The sequence below is a fragment of the Malaclemys terrapin genome, chromosome 15 (genome assembly GCF_027887155.1).
Source record: "Malaclemys terrapin pileata isolate rMalTer1 chromosome 15, rMalTer1.hap1, whole genome shotgun sequence".
Taxonomy (NCBI): Eukaryota; Metazoa; Chordata; order Testudines; family Emydidae; genus Malaclemys; species Malaclemys terrapin.
The window spans coordinates 6,217,103-6,225,310 of NC_071519.1; the positions used below are offsets into that span (position 1 = coordinate 6,217,103).

The 8,208-nt window shown below is 50.1% G+C and overlaps 1 non-coding gene across 1 annotated transcript; it reads left to right on the forward strand.

The window, feature by feature from the left end:
* Positions 1 to 6,539: 6,539 nt before the first annotated feature.
* On the forward strand, positions 6,540 to 6,611 carry TRNAR-UCU (transfer RNA arginine (anticodon UCU)). The gene has a single exon. It is a non-coding gene; the product is annotated as a tRNA-Arg (tRNA).
* Positions 6,612 to 8,208: the final 1,597 nt, after the last annotated feature.

The following is an 8,208-nucleotide window of genomic DNA, read 5'->3' on the forward strand; positions in this document are numbered from 1 at the left end:
TAAACGTCCAAATGCACAATCCACCATCATTAGGCACTTGCTCAGCCTATAGTTGAACAGGTCCTGACTACTGTCCAGGCTGCCCATGTATGGCTTCATGAGCCATGGCATTAAGGGGTAGGCTGGGTCCCCAAGGATAATGATAGGCATTTCAACATCCCCAACGGTTATTTTCTGGTCCGGGAAGAAAGTCCCTTCCTCCAGCTTTCGAAACAGACCAGAGTGCCTGAAGACACGAGCATCATGTACCTTTCCCTGCCAGCCCACGTTGATGTTGGTGAAACGTCCCTTGTGATCCATCAGGGCTTGCAGCAGCATTGAAAAGTACCCCTTGCGGTTTATGTACTCGGTGGCTTGGTGCTCCGGTGCCAAGATAGGGAGGGTTCCGTCTATCAACCCACCACAGTTTGGGAATCCCATTGCAGCAAAGCCATCCACTATGACCTGAACATTTCCCAGAGTCACTACCCTTGATATCACCAGGTCTTTGATTGCCTTGGCAACTTGGATTACAGCAGCCCCCACAGTAGATTTGCCCACTCCAAATTGATTCCCGACTGACCAGTAGCTGTCTGGTGTTGCAAGCTTCCACAGAGCTATCGCCACTCGCTTCTCAACTGTGAGGGCTGCTCTCATCCTGGTATTCTTGCGCTTCAGGGCAGGGGAAAGCAAGTCACAAAGTTCCATGAAAGTGCCCTTACGCATGCGAAAGTTTCGCAGCCACTGGGAATTGTCCCACACCTGTAACACGATGCGGTCCCACCAGCCTGTGCTTGTTTCCTGGGCCCAGAATTGGCGTTCCATGCCATGAACCTGCCTCAGTATCACCATGATTTGCACACTGTTGGGGCCTGTACTTTGTGAGAGGTCTATGTCCATGTCAATTTCCTCATCACTCTTGTCACCGCGCTGCAATCGTCTCCTCAGCTCGTCCTGGTTTTGCTTTGGCATGTCCTGGCTCTGCATATACTCCAGGACAATGCGCTGGTGTTTGTAGTGCTCATAATTGCCACGGTGATCTGAGCGGGCTCCATGATCCCAGTGCTATGGCATCTGGTCTGAAAAAAGGCGCGAAACTAGTGTCTGATGGAGGGAGGACAGGGCGAGTGACGACATGGCACACAGGTACAGGGAATTAAAATCAACAAAGGTGGCTGTGCATCAGGGAGAAACACAAACATCTGTCACAAAAAAAATTGGCCCCCGCAAAGATTGAACTCAAAATCCTGGGTTTAGCAGGCCGTTGATTTCACGGAGGGAGGGGGAAGCAAATGAATACAGAACAAATCTGGTCCATCTATTTTTTACATCTTAAGCTGGCAGCAGACAGTGCAGCATGACTGATAGCCATCAGCATCTTCTGGGTGCTTGGCAGAAAATGATGTACTACGACTGATAGCCATCATCGTCAAGCATCAGATGCCTAGAGTGGAAAGTTTGGTGCAGTATTTCTTAGAGGAATCTGCTGAAGAACTTTCCCGGGTGCCTCTGATTGAACTCACTGAGGAGTACGACGATGACGGATACCAGTCGTAATACACCATCCACTGCCAAAAGGCAAGGAGCTGCTGCTGTATAGCAATGCAGTACCATGTCTGCTGGCACCCAGATGACATATGGTGACAGTGAGCTGAACTGAGCTGAGCGAGCTCCATGCTTGCTGTGGTATGTTGTCTGCACAGCTAACTCAGGTAAAAAGGCACAAATCTATTGTCTGCCGTTGCTCTGATGGAGGGGGAGGGGCCTGATGACGTACCCAGAACCCCCCGCAACACTGTTTTTACATCATCAGCCATTGGGATCTCAACCCAGAATTCCAATGGGCGGCGGAGACTGCGGGAACTTTGGGATAGCTACCCACAGTGCAACGATCCGGAAGTCAACTCTAGCCTCGGTACTGTGGACGCGGTCCACCGACTTAATGCACGTAGAGCATTTTATGTGGGGACACACACAATCGACTATATAAAACCGATATCTATAAAACCGGCTTCTATAAATTCGACCTAATTTCGTAGTGTAGACATACCCTTAGATTAATTTGGGCAGTAGGCTTTTACCTGTGTCTGTGGTTAACACCTTTAGCTGGTAACTGATGGTTAAAACCCAAATAAAGATGGAGGGTTTTTTTAGGGATGCGAATCCAGTACATTTTAACAGAAAGAAAATCTCCTCTATTCTGGTCTAGCCTTATTTGACTCCTTCTGCCCATCTTCTTCCTCCCCTGTCAGTGTCTTTCCTTCCCCACTGGGGATATGCAGAGATGAGCCCTGGTCAATCTGTGTCACAGAGAGTCTGTATACCATAGAGCAGTGGTTTTCAAACTGCGGGTTGTGAGCTAGTAGTGGGTTGTGGAATGTAAGGCACTGGGTCATGGCAGCTCTGCTCAGCACCACTGACCAGGCCGTTAAAAGTCCCATCGATGGTGCTGATCAGCTAAGGCAGGCTAGTCTCTACCTGTTCTGACACCGCGCTGCACCCCAGCTCCTAGGCGGGGTGGTCCACAGTGCCTGCAGGCAAGATCCATGCAGAGCTGCTTGCGCACCTCTGCCTGGGAGCCGGACCTGCTGCTGGCTGCTTCTGGGGTGCAGCATGGTCCGCAGTGCCGGAACAGGCAGGAAGCCTGCCTTAGCATTCCCGCTGCGCTGCTGACTGGGAGCCACCCGTGGTAATCCCGCAACCCCATACCCCAATCCCCTGCTCCAGCCCTAAGCCCCCCCAACCTGGACCCCCTTCCTGCACCCCACACCCCAAGCCCCTGCCCCAGCCTAGAACCCCCTCCCACACACTGAACCCCTCATTCCTAGCCTGAACCCACAGCCCTCACCCCCACACCTCAATCCTCTACCCCAGACCTGAGCCCCTCCCACACCCCAACCCCCTTATCCCCAGATCCATTGGGTCATGGGCACCAACAATTTTCTTCAACTGAGTCACCAGAAAAAAAGTGTGAAAACCACTGTCCTAAGGAATGTGGGTGAAGGACTCTGGCTGAGAACTGAATTAACTTCACTCACCTGGGTTAGAAACATCTGTTTCTTTCAAGTAGATAGTGGGAAATGGGACATTAATTCAGTCTCAGGAGGCAAGGAAGACGCTTCATGATCTTGATCCCCAGGAAGGGAGAGAGGAAAAGGCCAGAGTTGCCTTTAGACCCAAGCTGGGATCTCCTGGAAGGTGGAAAAGTTCCTTGGTCACTAAAGATCACATGGGATCTTGCTGCTCCAGATTCTCCAGAGTCCTGGGTGCGGGGAGGGGGTCACTGCCCAATGTGAAATGCAAGGGAGAGGACCCTGGAAGGGAAGGGAGGAACAGAAAAAGGAGAGGAATGAAACAGGGAGAAAACCCCTCTTCTCTCTGCCCTCCCCCTCCCAGCAAGAAGTGTGATCAATGGGGAAACTCCCCACCATGAAGGGCAGAGAACACAGAGACATTCGCCTCAAACTGAGCAGTGATACACTTATTGCCTCCTATCCCAGTGACAGCAAAGAGCAACCAGAGCTGGAGGTGTGGGCTGCTGTGCTTTCCTTCCCAGATGCTGGAATAATTTGTAGCACAGAGACCTGGCTCAGCACTGATCGGGCAGAAGACTTGCTTGCCCCAGTGGGTGGGGGGGGGTCCTCAGGAGAAGAGGCTGAGTGGGGGCAGGGCATGGGGGCAGAGCACAGGCGGGGCCATGGTCTCAGTGCTGGTGGCTCCCCCACTCCTCGGGGGGTTCTGTCCAAAGGCAGCGGCCCAGCCCCCCTCCAAGGGAGGTGCGTCACATCCAGCATTTTTTGCCCCGTTTGGGGAGGCTCAGCCTCCCTGAGTCTCGGGGCCTGGGGTGTGAAATACCTGGATGAAACTGGCTGCCTGAGCCCAGCCCCTCTGCACTCAGGGGAGCAGTGAGGGGGGAGGGGGCTCAGTGAGTAAATCCTCAGAAATCTCACCCTGGGTTTGTAATGTCAGGCTCCATCAAACAAGTCCCTCTATGGGTGATGGGAGGGGCTGTGAGGGGTAGGGTCCATGGGGGAGTCAGTGTGAAGGGAGGGATTGTGAGAAGGAGGGCTATTAAGTGTCTCTGTGAGGGGAGAGACTATAAGGGGAGGGTCCATGGGGGAGTCAGTGTGAAGGGGAGGGGGTATGAGGGAGAGGGCTATGGAGTGTCTCTGTGAGGGGAGGGGCTGTAAAGGGGAGGGTCCATGCGGGTCTCAGTGTGAAGGGAGGGGTTGTGAGAAGGAGGGCTATGAAGTGTCTCTGTGAGGAGAGGGGCTATGAGAGGGAGGGTCCATGGGAGTGCAGTGAGAGGGGGAGGGACTGTGAAGTGGAGGGCTATGGAGTGTCTCTGTGAGGGGGGAGGGGCTGTGAGGATATGGTCACCTCCCGGCAGCAGGAGCCCCCTGACATGGGAGTTGAACTGCCCCCTCCCCCCCAGGTGCTTTGGGGTGCCCTAGAGCCCAGCATAGAGCTGCTGTTCCTGCAGGGTCCCTGGGAGTCACAAAGGGGTGATGTGAGATTACTGCCCCATCAGTCCTGGGGTGGGGGACTGAAGCCCCCGGAACAGCCCTATGGGGACTCAGCCCTGTGGGGAATTCATTGTCTGTGGAAAAACACTTCTAGGCATTGAGATTCCCAGCTGTATTAAAGGGGCATGAAGGAGAAGAAAGAGTTAATGCTTTAGAAAAGTCTGGGAGCGTTGGATATGAAGGACGGTGCCCAGCTCTCAATCTGCATACGGCCAACCCCAAACGTTCAAAAAACATGAGATTGGCTTTAAAATCATGAGATTATATAAAATTAATAGATTTGGGGATCTTTTTATTTACCTTCTGCTTGATGAGCCTTTAGGGCACACTGGGGTCGAATTTTGAATCTTTCTCCACAGTCACAAGGGCTAGAAACATACTGTGTCTTTACGAGCAAAGGCTGAAATCATCACATCTCCACTTGACTCCAGAAGCTGGGACATTAAGGAAAACAATTCTCATGAGACTCAAGACAAAATCATGACAGTTGGCAGCAGTGAGTCAGATTGAGTCTTTATTCTCCGGGATTCCCTGGAGCAGGGGTTCCCAACCTTTTCCTTTCTGTGGCTCCCACCCAACATGGTATAAAAACTCCACAGCCCACCTGTGCCACAACAACTGTCTAACGCCAGCCCTGCTTTCTGGTTTCTTTTGGTGGACCCCTCTCCAAACCTGCTCCCTGCCCCCTGGCTGAGAACCATGGCCTTGGAGCTCTGTTTAGAAGGAGAGAGAAAAGCTGCTGCCTTTCCTGATGGCCAAACTCAGGCCCTTAGAATGGGCTATTCCTGCACTACTAGCTACACCAGGAAAGTTCACTGAGTAGCTGCCTGTCCTCAGGGACGGTCTAAGCCTGCAGGGCCCAGGGGGCAATGAAGCAGCTGGGTCAGGCTGTGAACCTTGATTCCCAAAGAACTGCCCTAGCTCCCTTTTCAGCAGCAAAGAAGTCAATTTCCCCACCCTTGATGAATCAGTCTGGAGCTACGTGCAGTGTTGGGGGTTTCTCCTTCACTCCTGCTGGGGAGTGGCGGGGTCCCAGGGGCGTTTCTAGAAGAGCATTTGGAATTGAACTGGGGAAACCAGCCTTTCATTACAGAACGCTCACATTCAGATGACATCTTTATTTACAGATTTTTATAATATGATATAATCCTTCTATCCTAGTGTCACCATCGATAACATTGCTTGTTCTGCCTGATAGTTTACCAAGAGTAAAACTAACCATCTCTTCAAATACAAAAGATTGGAGATAAATCACCTTTCAGAGTCAATTTGGGGTAATCAATAGGCAGATGGGGGGGGGCAAATAGCTTTTGAATGGGCCCCAAAATCTTTTTATTTACTTATTATCATTATTGTTACTTTTTATTATTATTTTCTCTGAAGTCTGGACCTTAACCAATTTTGGACCTTGACACAAAATAATGGATTACCCCTAAGAATGGTGTTGTGTTACATTCTTTATGTCCTAGTACCATCTTGTGGCCATTTTCTTTTCCCCTCCTTTCTGTGAAAAGCTTTGGTTTTTTTTTAGAATCTTTATTTCCTCAGTACATGCAGGCAGCATGTACCAAGCACCCACTAGATTAGAAGGTGACCGACAAACACCCTTAAGAAGAGGCCACCGTCCCTATCAAAAAAATCATCTCCCGTCTTCACTTGAGTGACAGCCTGAATCGTTCCTTATTCAGGAAGAGCCCAAGGATTGGAATCAGTGGCAGCAACAAACCCTTCTGTACGTAGCAGGAACCAACACAAAATGTGCTTTAAAAGGAGCTGTCTCCTTCCTTCCGGGGTAAAATTTGTCATTATGGTCATTGATTTTCATTTCCCTTCTCGGAGGGCGGAGATGGGGTTGGAGCTACCTCATGCTGGGATATAGTGCCCATGTCTGCATCTGTCAGTCACTGTGGGAACCTTTCTTTGCTCACAGCTGTCAGGCTGCCGCCAGCCTCTCCAGCCAGCTCCTTAGTGCTGGGTGTGTGTGAATCATTTGGTAAGCATAAATGGCACATAGGAGACGTACTTTTGGCAGATGCATTGGTGGTATAGTGGTGAGCATAGCTGCTTTCTAAGCAGTTGACCTGGTTTCAATTCCTAGCCAATGCAATGTACATTGTAATGCAACTTACAATGATGTAAGTTTTTTTGGCTGCTAATTGGTTTAATTTCAGTCACATTGTATCAGTTTATCAATGGAATGAGAGAATTAATGTCCCAAATCCCAGCAGGTCATTAAACACACAGTGGAGGAAAAAAGGGGCAGGACTATACAGTGAGCTGTTGGAGTCATCCTTGTATTACAATGTTTGGTTTATTTTATTTTTAAAAAAATATTTACTTCCCGCTCCCTTTTAGACTCAGAGCCTTTAAGGTCAGTGGGCATGTGAGGAAGTTGCCTCTTCTGTAAACCATGCCCTGAGTCTGGGCTATCAGGAGCCCTCCCACAGAGCAGGGAGCCCCCAAACTACAATTTGAAAATAGGCATTTGAAACTAACTCCTGCTCTCCCTGACAGGGCCTCCTCTAGACCAAATAGCACCCCAGGCAAGAAGTGCCCTTGGTGCCCTCCCCCATATTTTAACCTTTAAATACCTTATTTTTATTGCATTTGTAGCTCATTTCATTATTTTGATACACAATTTGGATGCATGATTTTCTCTGTCATATAAGATGATAACTTTGCATAATAGGATCTGTAAATCTGTATTTATTCATGCCATACATAAGCAAATACAAAAATTCATTTCCTCTAAGCATATAGACACTTTTTAATTTGAACAGTAACTGAAATGTACTAACATCTAGACATTGAACTGTCACCAACACAGGGTGGACTAGTATTAAATAGTGTTACAGTAAGAGACAGCACTAGAATGTTAATCCTAGTCCTTTAGTTTAAAGGTCACTTTTCTCACCTTTCCCCTCATGAACTGAAGCGCAGCATTAGAGCGAGCCAAAGACTGGTCAATGGCATTTTCAAGTGACAAAATAGCAAGCGATGTCGGTCTCGCATTGGCCATCGTCGAATGAAGATATGGTTTATTAAGCCTGAGCTTCGAGGCGAGGGTGGCTCTGTCCACCTACTTCCGCTGTGCTGCTGAGAAGTCAGTAGGTGAAGCTGGGACAACAGGGTCGGGCAGCAAATGGCAGCAGGACTCTTGCTGCTGGGGTCTAGCTGCCCAACTTCCTCCCAGGCACCTAGGTCAACCCATTGGTTCGAAGGGGTTGAGCTGAAGGCCTGGTGACTTAGTCCACAGGGAAAGCAGGTGAAGCCAATTCTCCTGCATGTGGGGGAGGTGGCTGCTGAGGTTTTCCCTTCCCGCTTCCTGCTCCTCTGCACCCCAAAATCGCTGTCAGCCACCCAGACGAGCCTGGAGAGAGGAGCCAAAGGGGCTGGCTCTGTCCATCTCCTTCCCCTGTGCTGCTGGAGCCCAAGTACCTGGCAGCCAGCAGGTGAATCCAGGACAACAGTGGAGTCAAGACTCTTGCTGCCAGGGTCTAGCTGCCCAAATTCCTCCCTGTCCTTCTGGGCCCCAGTCACCTTCAGCCACCAGGTAACTCAGGAACTAAGGCAGGAATAGGGCAAGGAAGCAAGTCAAGCTGAGCAAGGCAGGCAAAAATTCATCTTGCCTTCATGGGCCGCTCACAATGATGTCCTTTTTCTGTGCCACGGCTGACAAAAACATCTAGGACAGAGAAGCAAC